This window comes from Rosa rugosa, chromosome 1 (genome assembly GCF_958449725.1).
Source record: "Rosa rugosa chromosome 1, drRosRugo1.1, whole genome shotgun sequence".
NCBI lineage: Eukaryota > Viridiplantae > Streptophyta > Magnoliopsida > Rosales > Rosaceae > Rosa > Rosa rugosa.
The window spans coordinates 20,292,491-20,311,377 of NC_084820.1; the positions used below are offsets into that span (position 1 = coordinate 20,292,491).

Consider the following 18,887-nt stretch of genomic DNA (forward strand, 5'->3'; position numbering starts at 1 on the left):
CATCCGACTGGGTGGGAGGAGTCCGCTGGGCGCCTTCCACCGGCCGAGCAGTATTTTCTCCGCTGCCTGAGCCAGCGTCAAGGACAGTCGGCACTGGCGGGGCATTCTTCACCGCCGGAACAGTCTGCGCTTGCGGCACGGCGGGCTGGGACGCCTTTGCCCAGTCAATGGCACCCTTTTGGCGCATCATCTCCACATTGGCTAGGGCGCCCGCCTTCGCCGCGTCATTCATCGCCTTTTTGTATTCCGCCGACTGTTTAAATTCCTCCACAGCGGCGGCCGCGGCACGGCTCCCTTCGTCCCTCAGGCGGGCTACCTCACCCTCTAGTTTCTTCCCCTCCCCTCGCCTGGCGGCAGACTCCCGCTGCAGAATATCAATCTTCTTCTCCTTAGCGGCCACCCGTTCCTGCAGCAGGGCCCTATCTTGCTCCAGCTTGGAGACGCGATCATTTCGCTCCACATCCCGCTGGATGGAGACTTCCAGCTTGCCGCGGGCGTCCGCCACATCGCAGTCAGCCTTCATCAGGCGCCACTCCACATCCGCCAACCTATCCTTGGCATCCGCAAGCTCCCCCTCCAGTCTCTTGACCTCCTCCCTGAGCTGCACCTCGATCCGGGGCTGCTTCGACGCCGCCAGGAACATTTCATTCAGCCCAACCGCCAGATGCCCAAAGGCTGAGCTGAAGGGCGACTTTTCAATCGCTGTTGGGCGCGAAATCCCCGCTAGGCCGCCAAAGCCCAACCGCTCGCAGAGATGGAAAAGAAACTCCCTCTCATTGTCGGTCATGAACTCGGCATATGCGGCAAAGGCGTCCAGATCGCTCACAACCGCCTCTTTCTCAGGAACTGCCGGGGCCTTTGGCGGAGCTTGTCGAACCTTCTTTTGCTGGCGGATCCGGATGACCTCATCCTCATCTTCCTCGGCGGAGTCGTTCTGCCGCCGCTTCCGCAGGAGCACCCGTGTGTGTCCAGCGGGCGCCGTGGCAGTCCCCGCCGATTGTCCCGTCCTCTGTCAGCCCCACCTGATGGCAACCACCCTTTCTTTCTGCGGAGCGGGAGCAGCGGACCCCTTCTTCCCGTCCTCCACCGTGGCACCAGCTTGAACAACTGGCAGGCCGTCGGCGCCAAGGTGGGAGTGGTGCGGCATGGGCAACACCACCGGAACCTCGGATGGACTCAGCGCCAAGGTCTCCGGGTTTACAACCGTTTCCTGGGCCGCCTGCCCTGAGGCGTACATGGCCTCCAGGAAATTGTTAATCTCAGCACGGTCCATGGCCTTCTCGAAAGCGTCGCGACTAGCTTTGTTCCCTGGCGGCGTCTCTACAACAAAAAACAAAATGCGAACACGTCAGCCTCGAACAACCTAGCAAAGGGCACTATCTGGCGGAGGTGTCTTACCAACGGCGCGAGTCAGTTGCAGATCGACCAACAACTCCCAACCGGTCAGCAGGCGGAAGTCCAGCAAATTTCGATTCCGCCAACAGCCTCTGATGCGCGCCACGCGGCACTCTTCCTCACGAGTCAGGGTATAGCGCAAGCCCGCTACAAAACAAGAATAATGGTTAGCATACGGTACGAAGGCTATACATAACGTAAAACCAGACGTGTTCAGCGGAGACCGCCATACAACCTCGGATAGGCTGAAACTCTGACTTAATCCTAAACGTCGGCTCCTCCTCGTTGGACTCCGCCTGGTACTCCCACCCCGCCGTGGCAACGCAGAAGGTCCCCCGCCAGTAGGACATCGAGTCCCTCAAGTTTTCAATCAGCTTGGGCGCTCCCTGGCGACGACTTAAATTCACCTGCCCTCTGCAACCTTGGCGCTTCACATACACCAGTTCGTAGAAGTGCAGTACCTCCGCCACAGTTGGCCCCTCGCAGCCGGACAGCCGCCACAGTGAGGTCATCGCTAACATCAACCGCCACATGTTGGGGCAGATCTGCCCAAAAGCAAGGCCGAACTCGCACACCAAAATCTGTAGATTGGGCACGAGCGGCAATGTCACCCCTTGACGAAATATGGCCTCATGCACAGCGGCAAACCCTGCTGGAAGGATGGACGCCTTCTCATCCACCGTCGGCGGACGCAGTTTTACCACGCCAGGCAACCGGTACACCCGCTTCAACCGATTGACGGCGACGGCATTCATCCTCCCTCCAGCCTCATCAACGGGGGTCCCATCCTGGAGAACCCATGCCGACTCGGTATCCTCACCCGTCACATCTACCCCTTCAGCGGAACCGCTGGCGGCACTGTTACTCGCCAGACGCTCCTCCCGTCTATCCTGCGCAGCGGCAGCCTCCCCCGCCCTAGAACTCTCCGGACGTGACCCACGACCCATGACTACTTCCCAGGGAATGGTTTGCAGCGGCTCAACTTCTAGCGGTTCTGGCAGTGAGGTTCTTGCACGGGAAGACGGACGCAACGAGTCAATAAAAATTCTATCCGCCGCGCTGAACGACACGTCAGACCCGGAGTCCTCACTGCTCGAAATCTCTACGACGTTAGCCATCCCAAACCCTAAAACCCAAATCAGTTAGCTCAAAAACGGGTCTAACCCATCCCCACACCAGTTATAGCCAAGAACACCAAGAACAACTACCCAGAAAAATACCAAAACACGAACACACACTCAACCCAGATTCGACCATCTAGCAAAACCCTATATACCAACTCTCTGTCAAACAGCTTAACCCACCCCCAAATCACACTTTATACCCTCCCACGACAGCAAAGAAGACACCAATCCCAGAACTAGCAAATAACCCAGAAACTGACAAAGCAAAAGAAACAGGACAGAGAACCAGAATGCTAACCTCAGCGCTAAACTTTGTGAGGTTGTGGTACGCGTTGGTCCCCGACGACAGACGCTTTCGTCTTTCCGAGCATGAGAACTCCACCAAAACACAGCAGCCTCTTTCTTGAATCTCAGACGCGAAGAGCTTGAAGACGAGTAGGGTTTGAAGTTTTGCCAAACTGACAAAATCTCCCTACGTTCCCCCCCTTTTATGTCAACAAAAAGGGATTCTGGGCCGTCGAGTAAAAAACGACATCACGTACCAGCCGTACACGTGTCCCACGTCCACAATAACTCTCCGGATTAATCGAGGCGACGCCTCGATTACAAAATCCATCATTACTCGCATTAATGGCGAGAAGACGGCCGGGCTGAAGAGATCACGCCTCCGGACGCTAACCCTCTGGCAGTTTGCCACGTGTCGGCCACCATCAGACAAAGCGTCTAATGGAAGCAACCACCTCGGAAAACATCGCCAAGTGCCGAAGTCTCCGCTGAGCGAAACCCCGCCAGCGGTACTTCTCCCTTTTCATCTCGTGACGAAGTCTCTGCTGAGCGAAACCCCGCCAGCAGAACTTCTCACTGTTTATCGTAACGAAGTCTCCGCTGCGCGAAACCCCGCCAGCGGAACTTCTCACTTTTCATCTCGTGACGAAGTCTCCGCTGAGCGAAACCCCGCCAGCGGAACTTCTCACTGTTCATCGTGACGAAGTCTCCGCTGAGCGAAACCCCGCCAGCGGTACTTCTCCCTTTTCATCTCTTGACGAAGTCTCTGCTGAGCGAAACCCCGCCAGCGGAACTTCTCACTTTTCATCTCATGACGAACTCTCCGCTGAGCGAAACCCCGCCAGCATAACTTCTCACTTATCTCGTCACCATCCCGGTCTCCCACAGTGGAGCTTCTCCCTTATCATCCTGCAAACGGGGCGTTTCCCGCTACACCACACACCGCTAGCGGAACCCTCTTGCATCTGGCAAGTCGCGTACTTTATTCAGCGCGGTACCGCTCCATAACGTACCGCCAGGCACGTCTACTGGACGCTGTTTCCTGCTTCAAACCAGCGGGTAGACATCCGCCAGCGGCGGATCCCGAGGCCACGCCTCACTCTGACAACGACCGCCACGCGGCGTTAGTCAGCTTGTCCCTACGGGACACGGGGACTAGTCAACAGTCTACGACGACCCTGATCAGGTACGTTGACCCCCGTCACTTGGGTACTAAGATTGGGCTCGCTACCTAACACCCTCTGCTCCGTGCAGCTCCCCCTCACCACACAAATTACCGACCTGCCGGAGGTCCATCCACTACAAAAAATAATTGCAATGGCCACCGCAGTTAGCGTCGGCGTAAAAATGCCGTCGCCATTGGTCATAGATTTGCTACGGGAAACAAGGCGTCGCAAAAATAAAAATTGGTTAGCGACGGCAAAGGAGAGCCGTAGCATATATGCTACACATGGTTAGCGTCGGTACTCAATTGCCGTCGCCAAAGCTCCTATATTTGCTACGGCAAAGCATGTAGTCGCAAAAGTATAATAGGTTTGCTTCAGCAGTATGATGCCGTCGCTTGTTTTAGGTAATAAGATGCGAGTATGAGGGAAAAAAAGAAAGAAAGAAAAATGATAAAACAGATCAGGAAATCTCTCTCGTTCTCTTCCTCTCGTCACAGGGCAGACACACAGAGAACCTCATTCCATTGTCATCTTCCTCCGTCTTCCTCTTAGGTAACTCATCTATCTTCATCTTCTTATTCCTCACTCATGTATATATATATATATATATATATATCGACAAAACCAAACCCGAGACCTAAACACTCGCCGCACAGCCTCTCTCCGTCTCTCCTCTGGGTCCTCTCTCTCTCCGGCACGGCCTTTTCTCTCTTCGACGATGACGGACTGACGGTGGTAACTGGTAAGTCTGGGTTTATGGGTTTGTGTTTTTCACTCTTTATGAACTTCAATCGATCGGTCTCTTACTGCGACTGCGTTACTGGGTTTTCAGTTTGCAGTGTCCTTAAGAGTCAAGGCTCAAGCAGATTTCTGGGTTCTTGAAGGCTTACTGGAAGGCTTGAAGGCTGGGTTCAATCGATACTTCGATTTCAGTTTTTGATTTCAGATTCTTGAAGGCTTGAAGGCTGGGTTCGATTTCGGATTTCTGGGTAAGTTGCTTGGTTACTCACTTTACTTACAGACTTGATGGTTCAATTTCGGATTTGGATTTCTGGGTAAGGCTGGGTTCAGTGACTTCATTCGATACTTCCAGTCTTCCATTTCTGGGTTCGATTTCAGTTTTTCCAGTTTTGTTCATACTTCATAGTTGTTATTTGTTAATTTTTTATTACTATCTCATCTCTCTGTGTGTAGTTACTGATATGATCACCAATTATTGAATCAGTCTCATCGTCATAGCCATGGTGGAGAATTTCTTGACTGGAGGAGAATTTCTTGGGGAATTCATGAATCTGGAGGAGAATTTCTTCCAGTATTTCCAGGAAGACGAAGAGCACACGACCTTCCCCAAGCTCCCTGTCCCTACTACTTCAACTCCATTTGACGATTTCACCCTTCATCCGGTATCTCTCTCTCTCTCTCTGATTTCTATATAGTCTGTATTTGATGGAGTTGGTGATAAGGTTGTGGGTGTGTTGGTTGAATATAGCTTTGGTTGTTGAATTGGCAGGTGGAGCAGCACAGAGAGACATTGGAGGAGACCACCCAAAATGGGTTCAGGCCTTGGAAGTAGAAAAGTCCATTGAGTCCAATTCCCAAGAGAGTGAGTGAGAACCCTTTTCCGTACTAATTAACAATGCTTGTTCTAATCCTCACTGTGATTCTTGGAGCTTAGAGAATCAATCTTCTCTGCTCTGCTCTCTGCTCTTGGTTTTTCTAGTTTGTTTTTCCTGCTCGTTAGTTGGTTATTTACATGTTTGATAAAATGACCCAATGAACTTGTTGTTTGCCACTGCTGCGTTTCATGATTCAATGATTCATATGCTAATAGTTTAAGTGGTGTTTTGCAATTAACGAAACAAATAGTTGACTGGGTAAATTTGATGTTTTGCGAACAGAAAAATGCTGGGGATCCACTGAGGAATGGAGGGTAGGTAAATTTTCTAAAATGTTCTGTAAGTTAGCTTCAGTGCGTTAATGGGTGAAGTATCTAATGTTGATCTCTTGTTGATTGATTGACTAGCTATAAGCGTAAGATCACGAAGTCCAACTATCATGAAAAATCTTCTGTCAGAAACCAACTGCAACATATCCTGGAAAATCTAGGACCTGAATGTCCCTTCTTTTTGAAGTCTATGATACATTGTAATGCCCTTACTTTATTTTTCAGGGGTTGGGTGAGTGGGATGGAAGAGGTTGGCAACTAGTGAGCATGAGCCACTGTAGGAGTCTTCTAGATCTTTACAGACATGGTAGGGGGTGTTGCATGCTTACTGCACCTTGAACTTCAAAGGCAATTTCCATTATGCTTTTCATTACATGCCGCATTTTGTTCCTTTTAATTTCTTACCATTTCATGTTTGAGTTATTTTGTGTGAATCTGTGTTATTTAATCATTGTTTTTTTTTTACTTGGCAGAACACATGCTCAACTTAAGTTGCTAGTAGCTGTTGGCATGTTTAAATGTTAAAGTTTTTAACAGGTAAAGTAAGGAATAATGTTTGTATTTTGATTATGGCTTATTGGTTTACTCTACAAGTAAGGAATGTTGCGTGGTTCTGCATGATTTAGATGCTTGTGTGTTTTGATGTGGACATCCATATGTGGTTGCATCTATTAAGTTTTGGATTAAGATGCTGCTATGTAGTACGTTTTGTAATTTAATCGATTAATAGTAGTGTTATATTGCTCAGTTGCACTAATGTAAAACTTTTGATATCAGGTTGAGGACTAGCAAAAGAAAGATCAAAAGGCCAATAAAGTACATTAACTACCGGGATTATACACGGTAATTACTTTTGCTTATGTCCTAAGTTTGGGATCATAGAGATTACATTTCGAAATATGACTGCTCTACAAGGGCAAATCACATAGTTCCAGATGGAACTTTGTTTTGCTTCTTTCTTTTGCCGCTGCCAAAATTCATGATTTGCCTTAAGAAAATCTGTCTTAGTTATTATGGTATAGGTGATATGTGGGCTGAGTTTCAAATAAGTTTATAGCTTAGAAAATGGAATCAATAATACCGTGGTATGGTATTTATGCAATTGAGAACTTTCTATGAAAAGGCTAGAAGGTTTAAGATTATGGTCTTGGTGTCTTTATTGCTTCTTGGTACATATGAGTTATCAATAATCATGTGCCATGTATCGTGTATTAACATACATTTTTGTAATTATGTTGCAGTGGAGATATGTAGGATGCTATTGATAGCGTATCAAAGGCTTCTCAAAGTAAGATATCAAAGGCATTTTTGCAGCAGCCCCCTATTCAGGAACTAATTGGAAGGGATCTTCATGATATATAATGAATGGAAATTCAGACATATTTCGAGGTAAGTATGGAACTATGGATTTAGCATTCTTCAAATCGACTACTCTAGCTTTAATCGTAGAAAGACCTGGATTTAGCACACTTGCTGACTCAAAATGTCAAAAAATAATTAAGAGTTCAAGTGAAATATTAATTGTATGTACTGGTATGAACAATATCTATGTCATGTGTACATCTCCCATTAATTTTCCAGCTTTTTATTTCTTTAATGAATGCTTGAAGATTTCTGACTCTGTTATAGGAGGCTTGCAACAACACTAGAGTAATTGGTACATGAAGTAGATCGAGGAAGATCCCTGCAAAGTTCATCTTGAAGTAGCTAGAGGAAAATAACTAACTTGTAAAGCTTAATTATCGATCTTGTAAATTTTGGTAGAAGCTTCATTCATTTTGTAACATTTATGGGGAAAATCAAAGTGTAACATTTCCTTTTATATAAGCTTCATTCCTTTTTGTATAGTTTTCATTCATTAAAAAAAAAAAAAAAAAAATCGGCATGCATTTGCATGCTGATTTTTTTTTATTCATAAATAATATTTTTGCGACGGCATTTTTGCCGTAGCAAATGACTTTTGGCGACGGCAAAAAACTTCAGTAGCGGTTGGTGGCGTCGCCATTGGTATTTGCGACGGCATTTTGCAGTCGCAAAATTCTTGCGACGGCAAACGTTTTGTCGTCGCTAATAGTCTTGCGACGGCGAATTGCCGTGGCAAATACCATTGGCGACGCCACCAACGGCGTCGGAAGAATTGCCGTCGCAGAGCCGTCGCCAATGCTCTTTTGCGACGGCAAAAGAGGCTTTTGCTACGGCATTGCGCCGTGGCCATTGCAATTTTTTTTTGTAGTGATCTTAGCCGGGGAGTGGGGGGACTCCCTGGGGGGCCTTGCAGGGGCCCACCCGAAAGGGTATAAAGCGTTTGCTCAATAAATCCATGGTTGACAACGCACTGACGCTAATTATGCTTTTGCAAAATCTAGCGGAAGAAACGCTTCAAACCGCCGATCAACTCCCCAACCAAGATTGCCCTCCTTGACTGGGGACTTGGGGGACTTGTACATACATGTACATTTGCAAACATAATTAGCTCTAATGGGCTACGCTCATTGTACCGCCAAATGTATTAATTCCAACCAAAGGAATGGCATGCAGACACACCGCCAGGCGGGTTACAGCCCCAACGTCGGATCACCTCCAGATCGGCGGCGACGCGCCGCCACGCGCCGTTCCAAGATGGCATCAGAAGCTTCCGTTACTGAGAACTGAAGCTTATCAGTCCCACATCGAAAACAAAGAGAAGATTAACATCCTCCTCACCTATAAAAGGTTCTCTCCTCTCTCCTCATTAATTACGCATTCAATACTTACCCATTGTTACTTTGTCAACATAATACATTGACTAACTTAGGCATCGGAGAGTCGAAGACCGCCCAACGCGGTCTCCCTCTAACGCCCTTTGTATTTTATTTGACAGGTAACAGGGGGCTTTGGAAATATCACAAGTATAGATCCGCTCACCGGATCAGCGTTAACTAAGGTTCAGCTACCGCCGAACTTTTAGACATTAACAATAAGTATGAATGATATTTTGAATACCTCTGTACTTTTATTCATTTTTAAAAGTCCTAATTGAATATGTAATACCCCGAAAAATCCAAATTAAATTCCGTGGTTTTTTAGAAATGATTTCACGATAGTGGGAGCGAGTACAAGGCTTGGAGAAGTGGTGGAATTAGTTTGAACGATTTTATTTCGAAATCGTACGTATTTAGGGGCGTCTCAAAAATCGACTTTTTATACGTACCAAATTTGGGAAAACTTCCTTCATGGAAGTTGTAGAACTCGTCGATACGATCGCGTGCATATATGGAACGCAAAAATCGGAGCTCGTATGAATTAGTTATGTTTTTTTGAAAAAGTTTCCAGTTTAATATAAAAGCTTCCATTTTTGTTAATTTTCCAAAAATACATTAAGTTTCCAATTATTCTCTCTCTTCCTCACGCGTCCGAAACCGACGGAAACTGGGCAATCCTTCGCCGGCGTCTATCTTCCAATTCCGGCCACCTCTGGACGAGCAACCACGTCCATCAGCTTCGCCTCACTCCTCTGAAGCCGTCTGTGGCAACCTTTCACGGCGGCGCGGCCTGTAGCGGCGGCGGCAAGCTTGTTTCGATTTGAGTTCGATTTTAGTCAACGCCGGTTTTCTCCTAGCTCCGGCCACCAAAACTCACGATCCTTAGCTCCCTGAACTCGCCCCAACCTGCTGATCATCATCCCAGAAGGATCGCACCTGGAGTGACCGGATTCACGTTCGTCGGAGCTCGCCTCGATTTAGATCGAAAATCACCTTTTGATCCGTATATCTCGAGCTACAGACCATCATGTCTTGTGATTATTGAGCTGGTGAACTCAGATTAAAGTTCTGAACAACTTTCATGAAGGGATCGAAGCGAGAAATTGAAGTTTTTACGTCGGAATTCAAGCTCGCCGGATTCTGGAAATTTTCCGGCCACCGACGCTTTCGATCAAGATATCTCGAGCTGTAGAGCTTCGTTTTGAGTGATTCTTGAACCAGTGAGTTCGTCTTTAAGTTCTGAACAAGTCTCCTGAAGGAATCGAAGCGAAAGGAGGACATTTTTACGTTGATCGGAGCTTCGCCAGTTTCTGCAAATTCTCGCCGGTTTCTGGAAAAATTCCGGCCACCTCGACTGTTTTAGGTAATTTCAACCACTTCCGGTCATTTTCAGCTTACATGGTAGTTATGAAAATTGTTAAGCATGATGAGAGGAAGAAGAGCAGCCCGGCCCCGACACCATTGGCGGTGGTCGGCGGCGGCTCTGCCACTAACTCCGGCGGCCCTTTCCGGCCACCTCCGGGGATCAAAAATATGGTTTCTGTACATTTTCAGATTCTATATTTCAATACGATCATTTTGGTATATTACACGTAATTTTTGGATATCGTATGATTAAGTTATGAATTTTTAAGTTTCGATCGATTTCGATCGTTCGATTTGTGATCTGTGAAGATCAGACCGTCTGATGGAATTGTAGATTTGATATGTTGATCGTATGACTGTCCCGATGACTTTGTGTGGTCACGGACGAAGATCCGACCGTTGGATCTTCGTATAATTGAGAAATGGTGATTCGGGAGGCGATTTGTGAGAATCCATCCGTCGGATTTTTATATAAGGGCTAAATACCGGTTACTACCTTGTACTTTAGGTTCAAAATCAATTCAGTCCCTGAACTTTTAATTTAATCAAAAACACCCCTGGCATTTTTATTTTTCATCAAATTGATCATTCTGTTAATAGTCTGTTAATTGGAGGTGTTAACTTGCTGATGTAGCATGCCAACTCAGCTTTGTGGGGCCCACATGCAAGCAAAAATTCCCAAATTAGCCTTGGCTCTCTCTCCCTGATTTCACCCAGTACCTCATGTGTTAAACCATTTCACGTTGTGTCCTGTGCTTGAAGCTCTAGATTGGGATATCAGGCTTCTGGAAAATATACCCCAAGCTTCTCCGACATTTAGAAACCTCAAGAAAGCGAACTTGGAACTCCTCCTGAGAAACTTTGACCTTGGGAGTGTTGTAAATATTCTCAAGGTTGCACCTCTTTTGGAAGAACTTGTATACTAACAACACAAGCTGCAGACTATCACGGAGAGATGAGGAATCTATCTACATTCTCACATAATCATTTGAGAAAAATAAAGACGCAGGGGTTCCAAGGTATGTGGTTCGAGATAGAGTTGGCCATTTGCATTCTTAAAATTGCTACAAAGCTTGAGGTAATGGTGATTGATCCATATGGATCATACTATGACGGTGATGGAACGTGGATCAAAATTAATGACCTGTTGATATCAGGATGGGAACGAGGATGAGAACCCAGTGGAATATGACGACCGAGGCGAGGAAAATGTGGACAATGTGCCTTACGAACTCAAACCTAATTCCCAAATTGGGAAATCTTACTCTCTTCCTTCAAAGTTTGATGAAAATCAAAAAAATCTCCAGAAAGCTAATTGGGTGAAAATCGCCCGGGGAAGGGGGAATTTTCATCTCCTTCACATCAGAATCACACCATCTCTAGGTTTTGGGTTTCAAGTTACAGGAAACTCAGAGGAGAGAGAAAGTAGATTTGAGATTTTCTCTCTCCTCCACCACTGTTCTACAAGCACATTCGTGCCTCACGTCCACCACCATCCTGCTCACCAGCCTCTGTCGAGCCACCGGCAACTTCCACGGCGCCCGGCGATGCCTGGAAACGCCCCACATGCCGTCACTTTGGATACCCATAATTTTCTTTGGGCACCCATCTTCTTCGCTGAATCATCTCTCCTCCTTCTATCTCGTCGCTACGGTGACCAACGAGGAGACCTCCCCATCCATAGTAGATTTCGCCGTATGAACTTCATGATCAGTTGAGTTGACTGCTTTTGCTTTTGACTGGTTTTGAAGGTATGAGAACAGGTCCGAGAGCGTGGAGAAGATGGAGTGTGGAGGCTAATTTGGGAATTTTTGCTTGTATGTGGGCCCCACAGAAGCTGAGTTAGCATGCTACGTCAGCAAGCTAACGCCTCCAATTAACAGACTATTAACAGAATGATCAATTTGATTAAAAATAAGAGTGCCAGGGGTGTTTTTGATTAAATTAAAAGTCCAGGGACTGAATTGATTTTGAACCTAAAGTATGAGGTAGTAACCAGTATTTAGCCCTTTATATAAGTTAGAATCCGACCGTCAGATTCCCGTATATGTGTGCTTTTGAGTTGTTGGCTAAGTTAAGATCATTATTGGATTAGGTAATCGATGGATTTATTTGGCGGACGATTCGTGAGATTGTTAATTGAACTGTTAAGAAGACGCAGCTGGATCAGAGGTGAGTAAACCTCACGTGGTTCATATTACGAACCGAATAAATTTAATTACTTTATTTTGTCGTAATTGTGTGAAAATATTTATGAAATAAATATTTGTTTTAAATCATATGGGCTTGATCAACTACGGTCCATAGGTAAGTAAAATGTATTTAAACTATAAAAATGAATTTCACGATTTTATTGTGTGGACTATAGTTGGTATTAGTGATTATCCCTGAGCGGATAATTACGTATATATATATTTATGTGGAATATATATATGGATGGTGTGGCATTGTGGTATGTGGATTATTGAATTGAATATTTACATATGTCGGAAACATATATGTATTGGTAGAATTGTTGTGATGCAAACAATATTTGTGAGTGAGTTCATATATTGTTTTTGGGTATGACTTTTCGGGAAACAATATGTCGTGGGAAATGGTATTTCTATTGTTTTGAAAAGTGTTTGAGGATTTGGGGAGTTGCAGGTTGTGATTTCTCCTTTTGGGTTGGGAAACATTTTCAGGTCCGGTATGACCATTTTAAATGTTTTAATCTGACGACCGGTGGTCTGAGGATTTGAGAGTCACAGGTTGTGATTTCTCCGTTTGATTTGTTTTAACATTTTGGGTCCAGTGCGACTCGCTTAAATGTTTTGATCTAAGGGTCAGGTTGGCCTAAAGATCCGGGGTTTGCAGGTTGCATCCTCAGGCAATATATCGTAATTACGCCTTTGGCCCGGTTAGTGATTTCGATCAGTTAGAGCTCTAGTCTGTCTGCCAACGTGTCCAGGTTGGACCGGATTTTCATAATGATTTGTTAGGTTAACATTTCCTATGATTTTGTCACGATGTGACTTGTAAGAGTCCTTTTGGTAAAAGGTGTTGAGTTTTGGATGGATTTATTAGTGTGAGTTGATGATGTTTTTAATTAATTTCCTTGTTAATTCTTTTGTTTAAATTTCTATTCTTTTTCTCTTTTCTTCTTTTTTGGTTATATTGTTTATTATCTCTATTTATTTCCTTGATCATTTCTATGGTTCGATTTCCCGTTTATTTCTCGTTTTCATTTTATTGTTTGATTTTAATGTAATCTCCTGAACTAAATTATATGCAGGGATTACTATGACTTCTGATTTTATGCGTGTTGGTTATTTCCTGAATTAATTTTCTATGCATGATTAATGTTCTTATTAGTTTAATTGGGAAGTGCAGTGATGGATGAGACTTGTAGAAAGTTGAGAAATATTATTCCGTATTGTGGGGATAAAGACATCTTGTTAAGAGTAGAGATGAGTGATTCATTTGATTTCTTTGTGTGTGATTTCAAATGATTTGGAGTTAATGATTTTGGTGATCGATTATCGAGATTGTGGTTTTCTTTGTGGATGTTGAAATTGTTGGTTGTTACTTGAGTTAAAAGTACTGTGTTATAATAAATCAACCATTCTTTCTTTTACTCATACTGGCTGTCAAAAGCTTACCGGGTTTTGTGTTGTTGCAATCCCGGTACACTATTCAAACGGTGTAGCGGATAATCCTACAGGACTGGAGAATTCAGGAAGGTGATCGAACCGTGTAGAGTAGCTGCTTTGTAATACTCTGATTTTCAGTTGTGAGGTTTGTTATGCTCATTAGAGCTTTACAATTTACTTTGTACGAGTGAGTTGTAATAATTAACTCGAGGTCTTCGAGTTCTGAATTTGAGCGTGAGTGGCGAGGTTGTTTCTGAAAAAAAAATTCAGAACGTTTATTTGTTTAAGTTGTTTAATTCATGTTTCGGATTTGAATTTGTTATTCAAAATTCGGGGCGTGACAGTTTGGTATCAGAGCGTAAGGTGCATATTTGGTGATGTGTCAATACTTTCCGAGTGATGGCCCGTCTGCAGCGGATCCCCATCGTGTGCTCTTCGGTATTGGCTAAGTCATTGGGTATGCGTGAGTGTTGGGAGTTGTTTAGGCCGCTAGGTCGTTTTAGGAACGTGAATACCTTCCCTGTAGTATTGACTTGGCTAATATGGACTTGTATTTGACTCATGCCGTGTTTTAAGTGCTATACGTGTATTAGCCAAGCATACTATCCTTCTTAGGTGATGGATATTCGAAAGGGGTAGTACATTGAACCTTAAAGTTGTTTTGGAAGTTCGTATTAGAATGAGTTCAGTTGCCGCGAGTTATAATCTTTAAGGAATGGAAACCTTCGGATTTAACTCTGTTGAGTCAGTGAGAATTGTTTTATGGAAATGAGGTTCTTTTGATTGTTGAAGTGTTTGGTTGAAGGCAAGGTGTGGACCTATGCTCGTCTGAATGTGGATACGAGTATTAATCGATAGTAATTTTGCCTTTTTAAATTGGATATACTAATGTTTTTGAATAGATTCTTGACTCATGTGGAGTTGATCTTGGTCGGTAATTAGTGGAGAGATTTAGAATCAACTCTCTGTAAATGATATTTGACGAGAGTGTGTTTATGTGGTTATGGATTTTAGGAGAAATGGTTAAGTGCAATTTTGGGTATCGATTTTAGTGACATGGTTGGGTATCCATAGTGGTTCAAGTGAATTACTATGCGATATGGAGTTTGATTCGGATTCTGAATCGTGAAATCTTAAGGTTGAATTGTGGTAAGTTTGAGGGAGCAATTAATAGAGGAAATGGTTGAGATTTTATAAGAATAGTAAGAGTAACTCTAAAGATGTGGGTTTTTCCTAGCTAACTCAGGATGTGTTTAGCTTTATTAATCCCAGACTCTAGCGATGAAATTGTTTTGTGTTTGGTTTGACTCTAAGGATGCTAGCTAGACCTCTGTGCAACTTAATTGATTGTTTGTGATAAATCATTATGATTGATGTGTGCAGCAGAGTTGTCAATGGTTTTGAAAATAGTATTGGGTGACCAAGGTTGATCCTTGGTGTTGTTGTTGGTTAAACAAAAAGAAAAGAAAACATGCACACCATCTTATTGATTTAATATTACAAAAAGGAAATTGGAACTACGCTATACTAAGCCTAATCAGTAGCTCCGGATGGGTTGAGGCTGAGCTCAAGAGAAACTGGAGATTCACTGTTGTAACCGCCTGAGCCACCGAAATAGTAATCATATGCGCTACCTTCCTCGGAAGTAGTCTTCGGGTTACCATAGACGTCCTCGCCGTGCACGGGGAACAGAGGAAGAGTTTCAAACTCCTGGCGAACTCCTCCTCGTTGTTCCATGGAAGATTGTCCTCCTGTTGTGCCAAAAGAGTTGTACTGGTATTAGTATTGAAGGGTGAGGAAGATTATGAAACAAATTTTAAGTAAATAAATCCTTCATTACCAGTAGAAGCAGTGGAACCAAAATTGAGATCAATGGATCCACCAGCACCAGTAGAACTAGTGGACCCAAAATTGATGTCAATGGATCCACCAGCTGGCCCAAAATTGATGTCGATGGATCCACTAGCACCAGTAGAACCAGTGGACCCAAAATTGAGATCAATGGATCCACCAGTACCAGGAGAACTAGTTCCCATGGGCACTTGAGCAGCCTGATTGCACCTCTTCATCTGCTTCTCTCGAGCCCTGACATTCTGGAACCAAAAATAAATGTTCTTGCCCTCAACCTGTCCATACTGTTGCAGCTGGAGACAGATCTCGTGAATATGCTCTGTAGTTGGGGTCTTAACTCCCTTGTCGTAGTAAAGATCCTTGAGGATCCTTATTTGATCTGGAGTAGAAACCCACCTGGCACGGCTTCGCCAGAAATCTGTGTTGGCACTACTCCCGGCTGCTTGGTTGTTTCCTCCATCCTCGATTTGTTGCTGGGTTTGTAGCTCCATCAGTTGCAGAGTTCGTGGTTCCATGGTGATGGGTTGAGGGGATGTGAAGATCGAAGAGTAAAGTTGTCGAGTGTTTGAAGGAGTTGTTGTTAAAGGGATTAAGGATGATGATGGTGGGTTGGAGATCTGAAAGTTCAGAGGAAAGATGGGATTGAATCAACTAGATGGGAGAGAAGATCAGAAGAGAAGGATTGAATCGAAGAAGAAATGTTTTGAGTTTTGAAAGAAGAGGAAAGCTGAAGAGTTGGGAGAGAGGGGCTGGAACTCAGGAGAGATTTTCGTTCCTTTGGAGTGAACAGTTGCGCCCTCAGAATGCACCTATTTATAGAGCGAGGTGAGCAGATCTCCACCGTTGGATGGACGATTCCTGTGATTCATTCTACGCGTTGGATTAAAGTCGCCCTGAAACCCGGAAAAGTTGTTGGCGCGTGGAGAGCGTGTAAGGGGACCGAGGGAATCTCGAGGCGCTGTGGCAGACAGCTGTAGCCGAAAGCAGATTTGACTGCCGTAAATCACGGAAGGGATAAGCCGTGACACAAGTGGGCCGTACTTGGGCCTGTCTCGGATCAAGGCATCACTGTAGCTGTGGGTGGAGGCCTGATGGGCCGAGGTTCAGAAACAGTTTTGGACATGATGGGCCGAGTTTCTGAAACAGTTTTGGATGTTTTGGGCCGAATTGTTGAAACAGTTGAAACAGTTGGTTTAAATAAAAGGATTGGTATGGATAATAACGTGAGCAGCCGTGCTCGAGTGGTTGAGTGTAAAGTTCGTGTACAAGAGGTCTGAGGTTCGAACCTCGCCTCTCGTTTATTTTTATTATGTTCGTTTATGACATAATAAGTATAAAATTTGTACACATTATATTAAGCACAGCTTGTGCTCCAGTGGTTGGGGACAAAGGTTTCGTGCAGCAGGTTAAGGTTTCGAACCTTGCCTCCCCCGTTATTTTATTTATGTCGCTTATGACATAATAAATATAACACGTGAGCATATATTAATGAAGGCAGCTCTTGCTTCAGTGGTTGGGAGCAAAACCTTCGTGTTCGAGGTCGGGAGTTCGAACCTTACCTCTTACAAATATTTTTGGATCCCGTATATGCTTGATATACGGACGTATATACGGTATGTACGGTATACATACGTATATATGGTCTGTACGGTATGCATACGTATATACAGTTGTACGATATGCATACGTATATACGGTATGTACGGTATGCATACATATATACGGTATACCTACGGTATGTACAATTTCATACCGTAGCCGAGCTGGAAGTCGGTGGGCCGATTGGTAGGCCCAAATGGTAAGCCCAATTGTTCGGCCGATTGGTAGGCCCAAATAGTAAGCCCAATTGTTCGGCCCGAATGGTAGGCCCAAATGTTAAACCCAAATTGGTTCGGGCCGGTTCGAAATGTGAATGGTTCGGTTTCTTCGGCCCAATTGGCCAGCCCTAATGCTTAGCCCAAGGATTGAGCAAGCCCAAGTCATCATCACTGGGTGACATATTTTATTGGCGTACTTTTGGGGATGATTTGTTTTGAGTGATGCATCTCTATTGTTGTGTAGAATAGTGCATGCTTAAGTTTTACTATAGAGATTTACCGTAATGCTAATTGAGTAGAGAAACGCATTGTGGGAATGTTTACTGTGCTTGTATGCCAGTACAGGATGATGATCTATGTGAAGATCTATGTGATGATCTATGTGAAGATCCATGTGATGATTTTGTGTAATTGATGTGGAGTGAGGTTGAGCAGTTGTTTTGTGAATTTACATCGCGACGAAAGGATTTAGTGGCCATAGGAATGTATTTTTATACAAAGGGCTGTGGCTTTGTAGATTACTACAACTTTGGGAATGATAGAGATTCGATGATTAGGTCAACCTTAATTGAGAGGAATTGACTTACGCTTAAATTTCGGGACGAAATTTCTTTAAGGAGGGTAGATTGTAATACCCCGAAAAATCCAAATTAAATTCCGTGGTTTTTTAGAAATGATTTCACGATAGTGGGAGCGAGTACAAGGCTTGGAGAAGTGGTGGAATTAGTTTGAACGATTTTATTTCGAAATCGTACGTATTTAGGGGCGTCTCAAAAATCGACTTTTTATACGTACCAAATTTGGGAAAACTTCCTTCATGGAAGTTGTAGAACTCGTCGATACGATCGCGTGCATATATGGAACGCAAAAATCGGAGCTCGTATGAATTAGTTATGTTTTTTTGAAAAAGTTTCCAGTTTAATATAAAAGCTTCCATTTTTGTTAATTTTCCAAAAATACATTACGTTTCCAATTATTCTCTCTCTTCCTCACGCGTCCGAAACCGACGGAAACTGGGCAATCCTTCGCCGGCGTCTATCTTCCAATTCCGGCCACCTCTGGACGAGCAACCACGTCCATCAGCTTCGCCTCACTCCTCTGAAGCCGTCTGTGGCAACCTTTCACGGCGGCGCGGCCTGTAGCGGCGGCGGCAAGCTTGTTTCGATTTGAGTTCGATTTTAGTCAACGCCGGTTTTCTCCTAGCTCCGGCCACCAAAACTCACGATCCTTAGCTCCCTGAACTCGCCCCAACCTGCTAATCATCATCCCAGAAGGATCGCACCTGGAGTGACCGGATTCACGTTCGTCGGAGCTCGCCTCGATTTAGATCGAAAATCACCTTTTGATCCGTATATCTCGAGCTACAGACCATCATGTCTTGTGATTATTGAGCTGGTGAACTCAGATTAAAGTTCTGAACAACTTTCATGAAGGGATCGAAGCGAGAAATTGAAGTTTTTACGTCGGAATTCAAGCTCGCCGGATTCTGGAAATTTTCCGGCCACCGACGCTTTCGATCAAGATATCTCGAGCTGTAGAGCTTCGTTTTGAGTGATTCTTGAACCA

At 44.5% G+C, this 18,887-nt stretch overlaps 1 long non-coding RNA gene across 13 annotated transcripts; it reads left to right on the top strand.

The window, feature by feature from the left end:
- Positions 1–4,326: 4,326 nt before the first annotated feature.
- On the top strand, positions 4,327–7,760 carry LOC133727532 (uncharacterized). Of its 13 annotated transcripts, none has more exons than XR_009855232.1 (11): positions 4,332–4,522; positions 4,627–4,712; positions 4,803–4,959; positions 5,196–5,373; positions 5,481–5,577; positions 5,869–5,904; positions 5,994–6,222; positions 6,389–6,452; positions 6,693–6,758; positions 7,157–7,304; positions 7,545–7,760. It is a non-coding gene; the product is annotated as an uncharacterized LOC133727532 (long non-coding RNA). The 13 variants fall into 13 exon arrangements; XR_009855231.1 differs by having other exon boundaries at positions 5,869–5,900; XR_009855227.1 differs by having other exon boundaries at positions 4,333–4,522; positions 5,481–5,573.
- The last annotated feature ends 11,127 nt before the right edge of the window (positions 7,761–18,887 follow it).